Source organism: Canis lupus, chromosome 2, assembly GCF_003254725.2.
Source record: "Canis lupus dingo isolate Sandy chromosome 2, ASM325472v2, whole genome shotgun sequence".
Classification (NCBI taxonomy): domain Eukaryota; kingdom Metazoa; phylum Chordata; class Mammalia; order Carnivora; family Canidae; genus Canis; species Canis lupus.
The window spans coordinates 28,387,991-28,403,354 of NC_064244.1; the positions used below are offsets into that span (position 1 = coordinate 28,387,991).

Genomic DNA, 15,364 nt, shown 5'->3' on the forward strand with positions numbered 1-15,364 from the left:
AAATGAAAAAATAAATGAATAAATAAATAAATAAATAAATAAATAAATAAAATCATGATGCCAAAAATAAAAAATAATAAAATAAAATAAAATAAAATAAAATAAAATAAAATCATGATGCCGTTTAAAATGCCAAACATTAATGTTTTTAAAAAGTGCAGGGCAGTATATAGGACAATAGCAACTTGAATAAGTGGACTTAGAATTCTGTAATTGCCTCAAACCATCTGTGGCAACAAGGAAATAATATGAAATGCTGAATTAGAGTCATTGGCCATCACAGAAAAGTAACCATTACTGAAAAATAATCCTTTAGTATCTTCATTGCCATTTTTACTTATATAAAGAAATATATTTTGGAGCCTCATTATTTAAAAACGAATGAACACTCGTGGTTGGGCATAGTCTAGACCATAGATAGAATCTTAATGTATCCTAATAAGTAGAACCGTATGGATAATATTATATGGTCAATAAACTAGAAATTCAATAAAACTAGAAATTAATGACAAAACAGAAAATGAAACATCCCTACTCCTTGGAAATTTTAAAAGGCTTACATGACCTTTGGATCAAAAAGGAAAACAAAGACAAAGTAGAAAATACCTGCAAGACTACAGAAGTGAAAATGACAAACCAGAACCCATGGGATTTAGGTACATTCCTAAGAGGAAAACTCATGATTTTAAATGATCATATTAATTAAAGAATTAGAATAAACAGAATGAATTAAGCACCCATGCAAGAAGTTAGAAATAGAACAAAACAGAATAACATAGAATAAAACAGAAAAACAGAATTAAAAAAATAAATCCAGGAGCTGATTATTTGAAAGTAAATTGGTAAGATATTAGCTAAACAAGAAGAAAGTACAGATATACAAAGTATGGAATAAAAGCAACTAGCTCCAGACACAGAGGAAAGTAAAGTGTTTTTTTTTAAGATTTTATTTATTTATTCATGAGAGATACTCAGAGAGAGACAGAGACAGAGACAGGCAGAGGGAGAAGCAGGCTCCATGCAGGACTCGATCCCAGGACTCCGGGATCACACCCTGGGCTGAAAGCAGGAGCCAAACCGCTGAGCCACCCAGGCATCCCTTAAGTTTCTATTAAGAGAAAACTTTGGGGATCCCTGGGTGGTGCAGCGGTTTGGCTCCTGCCTTTGGCCCAGGGTGTGATCCTGGAGTCCCGGGATCGAGTCCCACGTCGGGCTCCCGGCATGGAGCCTGCTTCTCCCTCTGCCTAAGTCTCTGCCTCTCTCTCTCTGTGTGTGACTATCATAAATAAAAAAAAAAAAAGAGAGAAAACTTTGTTGAGTTTTATCAAATAAGTTGGGAAATCTGGATCAAGAAGTTATTGAAGGATAGTATAATTTGTTTAAAATGGGCTTTAGACAAGTTATAACATTTAAGGAGACCAACTATCACAGGAGAAATAGGGAAAAAGAGCAGAAACCTCCTGTCCAAAATAGCAGCAAGTCCACATGGGGAATTTTTACCAAATCCTTAGGGCCAGTGAATCCAGGGCATAGAAAATGAAGGAAGGTTTCGAATTTCTTGAATGAGCCAGCACAGTCATGATACCTAATAAATTTGCCCCAAAGAAAAGTACACGCCATTCTCATGATGGTCAAGGCAAAAACCCTAACTGAAGTATGGCATGACATTAGGACAGAGATCGTCAGTCCTAGGGTGAGGCCATTCCCAGAGCCGTGGCCATCAGCCCTCGGTGAGAAGGGGGACATTCTGGCCATAAGACAAACGTGCTCAGGGCTGGAGCACTCACTCAATTGCAGTTTGGAAGGAACCAGTCCTGTCTTGGGAGGGTTCGTTTCCAGGGCTGGCTTGGAGAAGACCTAGGTTTGTGGGGGGTCAGCTCCACTTTAGAGGTGAGGATTTCCAAAGCTGGGGAGTCGTTCCTACTCCAGATGGCTGGTCCAAACGTACTGAGGCTTAGGTTTAAGGTCACACAAAGACCCAATTCGCAGGTTCACACCGAGCTGCGGAATCCGAAGGCTTCTCAAAAGGCATTGCTGCTTCTAGAGCCTGTGGGCAACCAGGAAGCATTTCAGCCTAGCAGAAGGAGAAAGGGGGGGTGGTAGGAAAAGTGCACTAGACATATTGGAGACTTTGCTAGAGGCAGGTAACAACTAGGAAGAGATGGTCAGGGCACGAACCAAGGATGTGTACAACCCTAGGGAGCAGGCCCTTCCCAGAGGCAGGAAGATGCGCAGTGACTGGGAAGCGGTGAGACTGGATTCTCAGTGGAAGGAACTTTGGTTCAGACACACAGGCAATGGCTCGCCCCAGCAGGAGCGTGAGGTCTCATTGGTCACAATTCTAGAGGCTGGAGGTCTACAATCAAAGTGCACGTTTGGTTCTTGGGGAAAGGGCCCACTTCCTGGGGTGTAGACGGCTGCGATCTTGCTCCCTGATGGAGAGAGAGAGCTCTGGTCTCTTTCTCTTCACGTAAGCATCCAGATCCCATCTTGGAGGCCCCGTCCTCGTGATGTAACCTCAACCTCACTGCCTCTGAAAGACGCCACCTCCTCCTACCGTCACACTGGGAGTTAGGGCTTCAACACAGGAATTTGGGGACACACAAACATGTAGCCTATGAGTGAGAAAAGAATCACACTTGTCAGGGGCTCTGAAAACCTTTGGATGCCGCCTTTTCAGGAGCCTGAGGGAGAAGTAGGAAGCAGGGGCTGGCTCGGCTGCTGCCTGGGGGCCAGGTGTGGGGGCCGAAGCCCCAGGGAGTTTTCCAGCAGGGACACAGGGCCAAGGGTAGCAGGGTAGTGAGAGAGGACAAGATTTTAACCTCTTCTCTCTTAGGAACCACGGGGTGGGTGGGGAGGGGCATCCATACTAGAGTCTGAGAAAGTTTCCACCTGAATCACTGTGCGAAATGCTGCATTTTGCCCTTAAAAGGAAAATATGCTAATGATCTACTTTTTTTTTTTTGTCAAAGTTTCTAGAGTAGTGTCCACTGGTCTTTTGTTACCGCACATATAAACCGGGCAGGGGAGGGGAGGGACTGGCTTTTATTTGGGTAACGCTTTTTTTTCTTTTAAGATTTTATTTATTTATTCACTAGAGACACAGAGGGAGAGGCAGGCTCCCCGTGGGGAACCCAACGTGGGACTCGATCCTGGGACTCCAGGATCATGCCCTGAGCTGAAGGCAGATGCTCAACCACTGAGCCCCCCCAGGAGTCCTGAGAAAACCAAATGTTATTAAGAAAATCATAAAGGGGGCGCCTGGCTGGCTCAGTCAGTAGGCATGTGACTCTTAATCTCAGGGTTATGAGTCTGAGCCCCACGTTGGGTGTAGAGATTACTTTTAATGACTAAATAAGTAAATAAGGAATAGAAAATAAATTTACAGCACTGTATTTATCAAAAAAAAAAGAACCCACGTGTATGTGGACCCCCGCAGTTCAAATCCGTGTTGTTTGAGATCAGGTGTATTAGCTCTTTTCCAGGGGACCCCTCATGAGGTGAAATGACTTTGTCATGAGCACAGTTAGCAGGTGGCACAGCCAGGAGGGGAGCATACACACCTGACTGCAAAGTGGGTGCTCCGTCTCAGTGGCACCAAGGGGAGAGGGAGGCTTGGCCAAGCTTTCAGGCCCACTCACGATGTGGTTCCTGGAAAACAGGAGGGGAAGTCGTTGATGAGACAGGATATGTTCATTGAACACTGAAGAAAGAACATGGCCTTATACCGAGTGCCTCTGATAGCGTCCGGCTCTCCCGCAAGCTGAGTGGGGAAGGGTCCTGAGAACAAAGACAGAGCCTGGGCTGGGTCTCTCCACCCCCAATCAAAGCAGGAGTGGGTGTGCAAAAGCCCGGGGCCTGTGGTGTAGACCCTCAGGACCCTCGGAGGGGAATCTGCTGTCTTCCAAGCCTCTATGTGCCACTCTGGTTTGTGGGCTGCGCGCTACACCCCCCCTTCTGCTTGGATCCTGCACATTGCCCAATCACTGCAACACGCATTGACAAGACAGCGTTCTGGTTTAAAGGCCACAGACATAATCCCCTCCCCTGGTTGAGAGTTTTCTAGTTTAATTCCAGGAGGAAATCTTTTTTTCCCTCATTGTCGAGTGTATTAGAAACTTCATTCTTCCTCCCGCTTCCTGTCAAAGGAAGCCAGTGTTACCTTTATTTCACAAACTGAGAATCAGAGGCTTCATGGGATGGAGGAGTACAGCTGGGGCCATGCAGCCAGCAGGCAGGATAAACGAATCATGGAGATTGGGAAGAGGGAAGACACAAGAGGCTTGTGTTAGGGTGGAAGGTAGGGGCAGGGTTGGGAGGGCAGTCCATGCTGGGGAGCAAACGTACCCAGTGACACCTGGTTTTTCTCCAGCAGTGCTCAGCAGGCAGGAGGGCAGAAAGTGGATGGTAGAGGAAACCTGCAGGGCAGGTGTTCTAGAAAGACAGGAGACAAGGGAGATGCTGGGCTGGCAGGGAACGCAGTAGCACACGGGACAAGAGAGATGGGGGAGGCCAAGACATGAGGAAATGGGGTGCTGGGTACACCAGAGGGAAACCAGCTGGTAAAATGGAAGTTTGATTGGAATTTTAATTTGATCAAAAATAATAATTCCTGGGGGGTGCCTGGGTAGTGCAGCTGGTTAAGCACCCCACTCTTGGTTTCTGCTCAGGTCATGATCTCGGGGTTGTGAGATGGAGCCCTGCATGGAGGGGGCTCCACGATGGGCAGGGAGTCTGCTTGAGGATTCTCTCCCTCTCCGCTCCCTCAACTTGAGCGCATGTGCATGTGGGCTTGCGCTCTCCTGCTCTCTCTTTCTCTCTAAAAAACATTAAAATAATAATAATTCCCAGGGACTGGGTGTGTAGTGATCCTTTTGATCTACCACGGAGGGTGGTTTCTGTTGAAGCTTATATACCTCTAAGCAGTTTTGCCCATTTTGTAGAATTTTTTTTCCCCCATACATTTTTTCCCCTCAAATCTCCACAGCGATTTCTGCTCTGCAAAATTTGTAACAGCAAAAATATAGAAACAAACTACATAGTCAATAATGAAGACTCAATAAATTCAATTATGTGGGGTGAAAATTTATATGGAAGGATCCCATTTTTGTCTTAAAAATAAGTATATTTGGAGAAAGCGTCTAAGGGTTATTTGCCAATTTGAGTTTCTCCAGATATGCAGGGTCACAGCAGTTTGTTCTTTCTTTCTTTCTTTCTTTCTTTCTTTCTTTCTTTCTTTCTTTCTTCTTTCTTTCTTTTTTTCTTTCTTTCTCTTTCTCCCTTTCTTTTCATCTTCCTTTGCCATTTAAAATCTTTAATCAAATTTCATCAAAGATTACCAGCCATATTACATGCCACGATTAGCTTTCTATAAACAACTTTGCTTTCTGTGTACAAATCAATGTGCCAATGAAATAAAAGATAAAACCATGAGAGACTCCTAACTCTGGGAAAAGAACAAGGGGTAGTGGAAGGGGAGGTGGGTGGGGGGACGGGGTGACTGGGCGACGGGCACTGAGGGGGCACTTGACAGGATGAGCACTGGGGGTTATATTATATGTTGGTAAATCAAACTCCAATAAAAATATATTTTAAAAAGAAAAAGAAAAAATAAAAAGAATGATAGACGCGCTGCGCGCGCACACACACACACACACACACAAGAACCTACCACTTCAGTTACACTCTCTGCCTTTAATCTACTTCTGCTTTTTCTCTCTGTTTTGTTGGTGGTGGTGGTTTATTTTGTTTCATCCTTACAACTACCTTTAATCTAAACATCTTTTGTGGGAGGATGTTTTTCCAGAGCAAGTGAAGAGAAAATATTCAAACTAGAACATTCAACGCCCCATGGAAAGTCATGCCCATGAATCTGGTTGGCTTGGTGAAGAACAAAGCTGAGGATGAGGGAAATCATTGCAGCTGGATAGAAAAGGCTTAGCCCTTAATTCCTGAAATGTTTGTTCTGCATATTTGGCTCTCAATAAGTGTATGTTGCATTGGATTTCCCTTCAATCAATCAATCAATCAATCAATCAATCTGTATTCTAGGCAAAGAACTATACTAACCTTGTTCCAAACTTTATTCCCAGGTTTCTTTAGCATAGTTAGCTGCAAAGAATGTATTGTGAAGAAGCAAAAATTGAAAAGAGCTGCAGTGTCTCAGGGGCTTGGGCTTAAAAATATCAGAGATCTAGATTTCATCAGATCCATGAACAAAATTTTAAAAAGCAGTCATAACATAAAACAGCAGCTCCCAGTAACTTCTTCACGTTTTATCTTCTTCAGAAGTTGCGTCAATTCAGTTTGCTCCATTCTTGGAAGCTTCATCAAAATTCTCCACAAGATCTGGAACTCCATCCTCCTCCTCCTCGTCTCCAGTAGCAAGTGGTGCTTTTCCATCCATGGATTGTTTGGGCAGAGCTTCAGTGAAACTTCTGAGACCAGTCAGACCATCTGTACCAAGATGGTTTGAGATACTGGGTAGCATTTCTCAGGGTGGCCTGAGATGGTGAAAGTGTTCTCAGCCAGCGATGCCTCAACGTTAGCGTTGTTACCTTGGGTCACTGTCCCTTGGTTTGTGAACATATTCACCTCTTCAATACCAGAGATACTGTGTAACCCTACCTTCTTTAAGGGGAACTGAAGTTTTTCATCACCCACTGTAGCCAGTTCTGTGAACCACCTTCTTTTGGGGAGCAGTTCCTTTCCCAACACTGAGCACTTGTGCTTGCAGTTTGGCAAGTTTCTCCTGGTTCAGGGTAGTTTCTTTCATCTTGGTGGAGAGGAAATGGGATAGGGTGGCGGGGCGGGGGAGGAGGGTTGGAGCTCCGGGTTCTCAGGGTGGACCCCGCTGAGATTAGGTGCACAGACGTGGGGATGTAAAATCAGTTCTTTATATTTTTTGCTAGTTTGTATGTTTTCCCAGTAAAAGATTTTACAGGTTTGTAGGACTTTCTGAGTTTAAAAACCATTTAAAAATATTTTTTATATATTTATTTATTTGAGAGAGATAGAAAGAGATCGCGCAGGGGGAGGAGCAGAGGAAGAGGGATAAGCAGACTCCTCACTGAGCAGGGAGCCCGAGGTGGGGCTGAGATCATGACCTGAGCCGAAACCAAGAATCAGGCGTTTAACAGCCTGGACCACCCAGGCAACCCTAAAAAAGCAATTTTAAATTCATTTTCTACCCACAGTTGTCCATTCTGCTTGTTTGACCAGATTTTCCAAAAACTTTTAATTGGGTTTATTAGTTGAAAACTAACCTTTTCAATAAGAAATTTACTATTTATTTATTTATTTGTAAATATTTTATATATTTATTCAAGAGAGACACACAGAGAGAGGCAAAGACACAGGCAGAGGGAGAAGCAGGTTCCCCACAGCGAGCCTGATGGGGGACTCGATCCCGGGACCCTGGAATCATGACCTGAGCTGAGGGCAGATGCTCAACCACTGAGCCACCCAGATGCCCCAAGAAATTTATTTTTTAAAAAAACATAGTTTTTGTGCATGTTTTATAACTTTCATGTGGATTTTTTTTTTGATACATATGCATTCATCTAAAACAGTCAATAAAACTATGACCTGTCAGGGTGCCTGGGTGGTTAAATCAGTTTATCTTTCGATTCTTGATTTTGGCTCAGGTCATGATCTCAGGGTTGTGGGATCAAGCTCCCCTCGTGTTCTATGCTCAGCATAGAGTCTGTTTGTCCTTCTCTTCCTCTCCTCCTCTCCTTCTCTCTCCCTCTCTCTAGCTCTAAAATAAATATAAATAAATACATTAATAATAAATAAATAAATAAATAAATAAATAAAATCTTTAAAACAACAACAACAACCCAACTGTGAACTGTCGTTATCAGTTTCCAGCACTGAGTTTCCCACTCTTCAAGCAGCCAGAGCAAGAGCTTGATCTGTGAGCAAATGACTCCGTGGGGGTCTGTTATCTTTTCCATCATGTCGCTTGGTGCCATCCCCACAGTGCGTGGGCGGGAGCAAGGCTTGCTCCAGAACTTTGATCATGAGTACAGCTTTGACTGACAACCTTAATGTGGTCCTCAATGTGTGATCAGGTCATCAAAACCAGATCAGTGGCTTACGTGGCAGGATCGGGAAATGAATTTATCTGTGATCAGAGGGTTTCGAGGGATTAGTAACCCTTTCAAGTTATGCTCTTCCTCCGTGGAGAAAAGCAGTGCACAGAGGAGTGATGACAGCCCAGCACAGAGGTCAGACATCCACAGAACCATAGAGAGCCAGTCCTGACCTATGCTGGGAATTTTAACATAAATCATCTTTCTTTGATCTTGAAATACCGCTTGAGATGGGTGTTATGATGAACCTCCCAAAGAGGTCAAGTAATGTGCTCAAGTTATACAGTTAGTAGCTGGCTGCACTGTGGTGAGAGACCAGGTCTGTAGGACTCTGTTAGCATGCTTTTTATTAGAGCAAGCTGCCTCCTGACCAGGAGGCAATTTAACGAAGAACTGGACAGTGATGCTACACCAGATATGCCTCCGGTACTCTACAGTTTGTTACTCTACAGTTTAATCTCCACATTCCATTGGAACTTTCCCATTCTTCCCACTCTGACAGATGATGCCATTTATCAAGCGCTTTGTATGTAGGAGGCTCTGGGCTGAGTGATTTGCATATATCATCTAAATTTATTCTTCATAAGAGCCCTAGAAGGTCGCTATCATCAACCCCATTTACAGATGAAGAAATGGGAGCTGAGAGAAATTATTTGCCCGAGGTTCTAAATATAGGAACCCAGAGCTCCCTGATTCCAGAATCTGTTCTCTGAACCTCTATGCCTTACTCCACTAATCAAACATGCACAGAGCTCAAACTCACTCCAACATACCATGTCCATATAGAGAAAAATATTTTTAAGTCTGAGGTAACATTTTATTTCTAACTCTGCAGTAGGACTTAAAATTCTTGGATGCCTCCTTAGATTTTATTAAATCCCATCTTGGAATTTCTGAGCCCAGTTTCTTAGAAACTCATCCGAGATCAGTATTATGGTTCAGAAACTAGGAACTTTACCTAACTTTGAACATCAAAGCCAAGGCTGAATGAGCCCTCCAGTTTTAAAGGGAAAGGTGGAGTTGGCACTGCTTTTTGTCTTCTCAGATGTCTACCTAAAGCCGCAGATAGGATCAGAAGTAGAAGCAGAAGCTCCATCTTTAAGAAGAATGTATCTCTCTGACTCTGGACTCTGGGCAAGGGTTGCCAGATGGCAGGGAAAGAAAAACTGCACAGGATAAAGCTCCCTGCTGCCCAGTACGTCAAAAGAACACAGCTCTCGAGAGTAAGTGGCTTACACCAGTGAGTAACCCCAATATTTCTTTGTTTGAACCAGTAGAAATGAAATGCAGGAGCAGCAGAGGAAGTGGGGTGGCTGAGGAAAAGCCCTCTTGGAGGAAGCTTTCTGTAACTGAGGCAGGGTGGAGGGAAGAAACCACAACTGTGACTATCCTTGCAGCCGCCGACTGAGAGAAATAAAGTCAAAGAAAAGAACAGGCTCCAACGCGTACTCTCCATGCCTCAGAAGTTCTGCTACTCTGGACCATGACCCCAGGATCTTCCCTACCTGGGCCCCCTGCAAATGCCTTGTTTAAAAAGGACTCGACTCATCGAAATTTCGATAAAAATGGAAAATGTTCCCAGCACAGATCAATATAAAGTTAAACCAAGAAAAAAGGGAAAAAAAATTACCCACAATAAATATTGTGACATCACAGGCGAGTCCTGGGACCAAATATATTACCATGAATTTTTAAAGCGTAACAAAGCACTGACCTCTGTAAATAAGAACCCAGAGCAGAGATTTCAGGGAAGATAGGATGGGGAAACGAGATATGAAACCTAGGCTGCTTGTGCTCAGGAAATTACTGCAAAGGTTTCAGTGGAAATGGGACATCTGATAATAGGCCCAGCTGAAAAGACAGCAAGCTGAGAAAAGGTAGCCAACCTGAGTGGATGCTAATGGAGTTGCAATTCTAATGTGCTCTCTGGGCGGATGGGAGTGGGACACCAGTGGAAGGGAATGTACTAGTTGCCATGAGGGAGCAGGTGCTTGAGAAGTTCCAGGAAATAGGAGCTGTAACCACAGAGAGATGGGTGTGTCTAAGCCCATTTGAGCTACCAGCACAAAATACCCTACACTACTGCCTTACAGAGAACAGGAATTTATTTCCTATAGCTCTGGAGATTTCTAAGTCCAGGGTCAAGGTGCTGGCAGATTCGGAGTCTGACGGGGCCACTTCCTGGTTCATAGATGGCCATCTTCTCACTGGGTTCTCTCATGCAGAAGGGGTGAGTTTAGCTTTCTGGGGTCTTCTTTATGAGGACACTAATCTCATTCATGAGGGCTCCACCCTTGTGACTCAGTCACCTCCTGAAGGCCCCACCTCCTAATATCATCACCTTTGGGGTTAGGATTCTAACATACGAATTTGGGGGTATGGAGGATACAAATCTCCAGACCATAGCAAATGGCTATTCCTGGGTTCCATTGATATTTTACAAAAAACAAATAAAAGTCCGGGGCATTTAATAAAGCCAAGCTTGAAAGCCAGGGAAATTCCCCACTAGCTTACAAAGGGGCTCTCCTTGTCTTCTGGTGACTAAGAGCGGGCACCTGGCTCTATTACAGGGCCCCCCATTGCTGTGAGGAAGCCTAGCTGGGCAGCCAGCAAGGGTACTACTCAGTTTGTACAATCAGAAAAAATGAAGGATGATTGACCAGGTGGCTGAGTGAAGTTTGTCCTCATAACAATTCATCATCCCTTGCCCAACTGCCAGACCTGAGCCACTTAGCCGACCCAGAACCCATCAACAGACGAGGAGGCTCATTCCTCAGGAAGAAGAGGACGCCTCTGCAAGTACACATAATAATAACTCTCCTGGGGATCCCTGGGTGGCGCAGCGGTTTGGCGCCTGCCTTTGGCCCAGGGCGCAATCCTGGAGACCCGGGATCGAATCCCACGTCGGGCTCCCGGTGCATGGAGCCTGCTTCTCCCTCTGCCTGTGTCTCTGCCTCTCTCTCTCTCTCTCTCTCTCTCCTGTGACTATCATAAATAAATAAAAATTAAAAAAAATAATTCTCCTGTCCTTCACCCAAGCGACCTGTGGCCCTTTTTAAAGCAACTGTACTAAGGAAAGAGAAATAACAAAAAACAAAACAAAACAATGTGACAATTGCTGTTGACGTGGATACCTGGATACCTGAAGGGTTACTACGGCTCCCTTGTGCAAGCTGGGGTATAAGAGAACAGACAATAAATGGAGTCCTGGCCAAAGTCCTCCTACATGGACCCACCTAGTGACACATTTTCCCAGTTTCTGAATGTGCAATTGACATTGACGTACTTCAGAACTGGCACAGTCTCCACCTTGGTTCCTTGGCCTATGCATAAGGGCAAGTATAGTGGGAAAGGTGGAAAGAATTTTCTGAAGCTCCCTCCTCTGGGGTCAAGATAGAATATAATACCATGCCCCAGAGAATGGGAAGGACAGCAAAGATGAGTGCCACGTTTAAGGATCTAAAGCAGGAGTTGATGAATATTTTAGGCTTTGCAGGCCATACGGTCTCTATCTAGCACAACCATTTGTCTTTGCTATAGTAGCACAAAGCAGCTTGGAAAATATGTCAACGAAATAATGTTTCTGAGTTTGAATAATGATTTACTTATAGACACTGAAACTTGTGTATCATATAATTTCCATGTGTCATAAAATATTATTCTTTTGATTTTTTCCCCCAGCCATTTAAAAATGTAAAAACCATTCTTCTTCCTCTCTCTCTGCTATTTGCACTCTCTCTCTCTAAAAATAAATAAATAAAATCTTTTAAAAAAATAAATAAAAACCATTCTTAGCTTGCAGGCTGTACAAAACAGGCGGTAGGTCAGATTCTGCCCATAGGCCAAAATTTGGGGACCGCTGATCTAAATGATGCAGAGCAGTGGTCCTCATCATATTTCTATTAAATTCACCAGTCCGACTTCTGAAAACATCATACAGAGCCTGAAGAATAATAGTAAACTACCGTAAAGTCAACCGCATATAAGTTCCAGTTGCTGCTACCACAGTAAATATGGGATTTTTGCCAGAGCAGATTAAGGTGGCCTCAGGTACATAGCATGTGGCATTATGATTCGGCCAATGGGTTCTTTTCCATTCCAATCAGAACTAGTTATAGGAGACAACAATCTACATTCACAGTTTTACCCTAGGGCCATGTTAACTCTCCCGCTTTCTGTTATAATTCATGGAGAGATCTGGATGGTTGAGACATCCTGCAGAACATCACATGGATATTTTGCTCATCAGGCCAGATGAGCAAGAAATGGCTAGCTTGCTGGAAGCCTTTGTAAGACACGTGAGCCACAGAGAGTGGGAGATAAACCCTAAAAATATTCTGGGGCATTCTATAGGTTTGGATGAATGTATAAGAACATCTATCTACCATTATGGTATCATACAGAGTGGGTTCACTGCCCTAAGGATCCTCTGTACCCTGCCGGTTTCATCCTGTTCCCCACCCCAACACCTGGCAACCACTGATGGTCCATTCGTTGCGCCTTTTCCAGAATGTTGTATTCCCAGAATCATACAGGATGGAGCCTTTTCATATTGGCCTTTTTCATTTAGTAATATGCATGTATAGGTTCTTCTATGTCTCTTCATGACTTATTAGCTCATTTCTTTTTAGTGCTGAATAATATATTCCATCGTCTGGATGCACTGCAGTTTGTCCATCTACCTATTGGAGAACATTTTTTTGGTGGCTTCTAAGTTTTGGTGATTATGAATGAAGCTGCTATAAATATATTTTGTGTGCAGGTATTTGTGTGCACTTAGCTTTTCAACTCTTGTGGGTAATACCAAGGAATGCAATTGCTGCTTTGTATGACAAAAGTATACCTACATTTGTAAGTGTGGGTTTTGGCAGGCTGTGTCTTCCAAGGACGCGGTCCATTTTATCTAGGCTATAAAATTTGTGGGCATAGATTTTTTAATAGTACTCCTTTATCATCTGTTTAATGTTCATGTTGGTAGTCGTGTCTCCTTTCATTTCTGATATTAATATTTTTTATCTTCTCTCTTTCTTTCTTAGTCTGGTTAGAGGCTTATTGATTTTATTGATCTTTTCAAAGAACCGTCTTTTGGTTTCACTGATTTCCTGTTTTCAACTTCATTGATTTCTGCTCTAATTCTTATCATTTTTTTTCCTTTCTGCTTATGTTAGTCTTAAGTCGCTCTTCTTTCTCGAGCGAAACTCTTACGTTTCGAAGGACTGCTTTCTTTGCATTTGCATTCCACAAATTTTGATGGGTTGTGTTTTCATTTTTATTTGGTTCAAAATATTTTGAAATTCCTCCTTTCAGCTATGTGCCATTTAGAAGTGTGTGGTTTAATCTCCACATATTTCGGGGAATTTCCAGTTATCTTTCTGTTATTGGTTTCTAGCTTAATTCCATTGTGGTGTAAGAGCAGCATTGTATGATTTCTTCTTTTTTTTTTTTAATTTGCTAAGATGTATTTTATGCCTATCACATGATCTAACTTGAATGTTTTGTGTTAAGCTTGAGAAAATGGGTATTCTGCTCATGTTGAATGGTCTACATTACACCCAATTAATTGAAAGTGTTGCTAAGTTCAGCTGGGTGCCTGCTGAATTGGTCGATTTCTGAGAAAGGGGTGTGGAAGTCTATAACTGTCATAGTGGTTTCATCTATAAACCTTGTAGTTCTATTAATTTTTGGCTCACAGAGTTATGATGCTATGCTGTTGTTAGGGGCATACACGATAAGAATTGTTACATCTTCTTGAAGAATGACCCCTTTCTCACCGTGTAATGCCTTTCTTTATGCTGATAACTTTCCTTACTTTGGAGTCTGCTCTGTCTGAATTAATACAGCTACTCCTGCTTTCTTTCGAATAGTGTTAGTGCATTTTTCTCCATCCATTGACTTCCAATCTGTATGTGTCCTTATATTTAAAGTGGGTTTCTGGGTGTTACGCTTTATGTTGACAAATTGAACTCCAATAAAAAAATAAAATAATGAAAAAATGAAAAAAAATAAATTCCATTAAAGTGACTAATTTGACAGCATATTTCACTGCTGTATAACTGATAAATAATTTGATGTAGTAATAGATGCTCCACCAATAATTGTTGAATAATAAAGAAATTAGTGATCAAGGTGAAAAAAATAAAGTGGGTTTCTTATAGGCAATATGAAGTTGGAAGACTTGATCTAATTTTTAAAACTTCAAAGACAGAGGTATCAGAAATATCTAGGAAGTAATAGAAGAGAGCTGAGTACTCTCACTTTTGAGTGCTCCTGGTGGGCAGGCAGTGAGTCCTTAAATTGCTTCTGGCGCTATTCAAATGGCCTGTACTGTTATTGCCATTTGAAGACAACGTGCACACATTACAACTATCCAGGATTTCATCATCATCAGTAGTACCTTATTCGCACTGTGTACATGACTCAGCTCTGGGCTGAATACAGAGAGGGAACTTGCAAGTGGATATAATGTATACAAAGGGGACAAAGGGATAGAGGAAGCCCAGGTGCATCACAAGGGTCACTGAGGTGGATATGCCATGACACACACAATACACCAAAATATACTCCAGACAGACTTCAGAGTTGCAGGAATGGGAACTAGCTGTGCTTTCATTTACTTTTCTGTCAAAAGAAAAGCCATATTTAGGTCAGTCAAAGTGAAGTTCTAAGGAGAACTGTGTCTAATTTAGGAAATACCACCATTTCAGATCATAACCTTGATGACTGTAAGACCTCTTCTACTTATAAGGATCTGCTTCTCTTTCCTTTTAAGGGACACGAAATGAGAGAAGGATCTATAAGAGAGACATTTGGAATGTAGGAGGATAAAGGCAAGGCCAACTAGTGGCCAGGCTACCTCCAGATGATTCCTCCAGTACCATCTGTAACCATCCTCATGCACAAAGGAGGCATGTGTTTTGGGCGGATAAAGCACTCTCCTCGGATAACAAAGTCTTGTTCTGTGGGGTCCCTTTAGGAAACTCTGAAGAGGGTCTTCCTTCTGGTACCACACTCTTTCAACAAGCAACCAAAAATTTATCAGACTGAATTTTTAAAAAATTCCATTCAAGTGAATTCCACTCAATTCTTACCCACACATTATCTTCATTGGGCACATGTTCCCAGGTTTCCCAGAGATTCATGGCAATTATGATGGTTTTACTTCTATGGGGGCTTGCATTCCCTTGTTAATATTCATTTCAAAAAGTAATTTATTTCCCTGCTCTAGGGATTTGTGTACTGGCCACATGCATACTATTTAGTATCTTACA

At 42.7% G+C, this 15,364-nt stretch overlaps 1 long non-coding RNA gene and 1 pseudogene across 1 annotated transcript; both read right to left on the reverse strand.

The window, feature by feature from the left end:
- Nucleotides 1-1,307: 1,307 nt before the first annotated feature.
- LOC112658962 (uncharacterized) lies at nt 1,308-4,305 on the reverse strand. The gene is made up of 2 exons (XR_003136061.3): nt 3,564-4,305; nt 1,308-2,047 (listed from the first exon to the last, which is right to left on the reverse strand). It is a non-coding gene; the product is annotated as an uncharacterized LOC112658962 (long non-coding RNA).
- Nucleotides 4,306-5,761: 1,456 nt separating this feature from the next.
- On the reverse strand, nt 5,762-6,775 carry LOC112659041 (transcription factor BTF3-like; annotated as a pseudogene).
- Nucleotides 6,776-15,364: the final 8,589 nt, after the last annotated feature.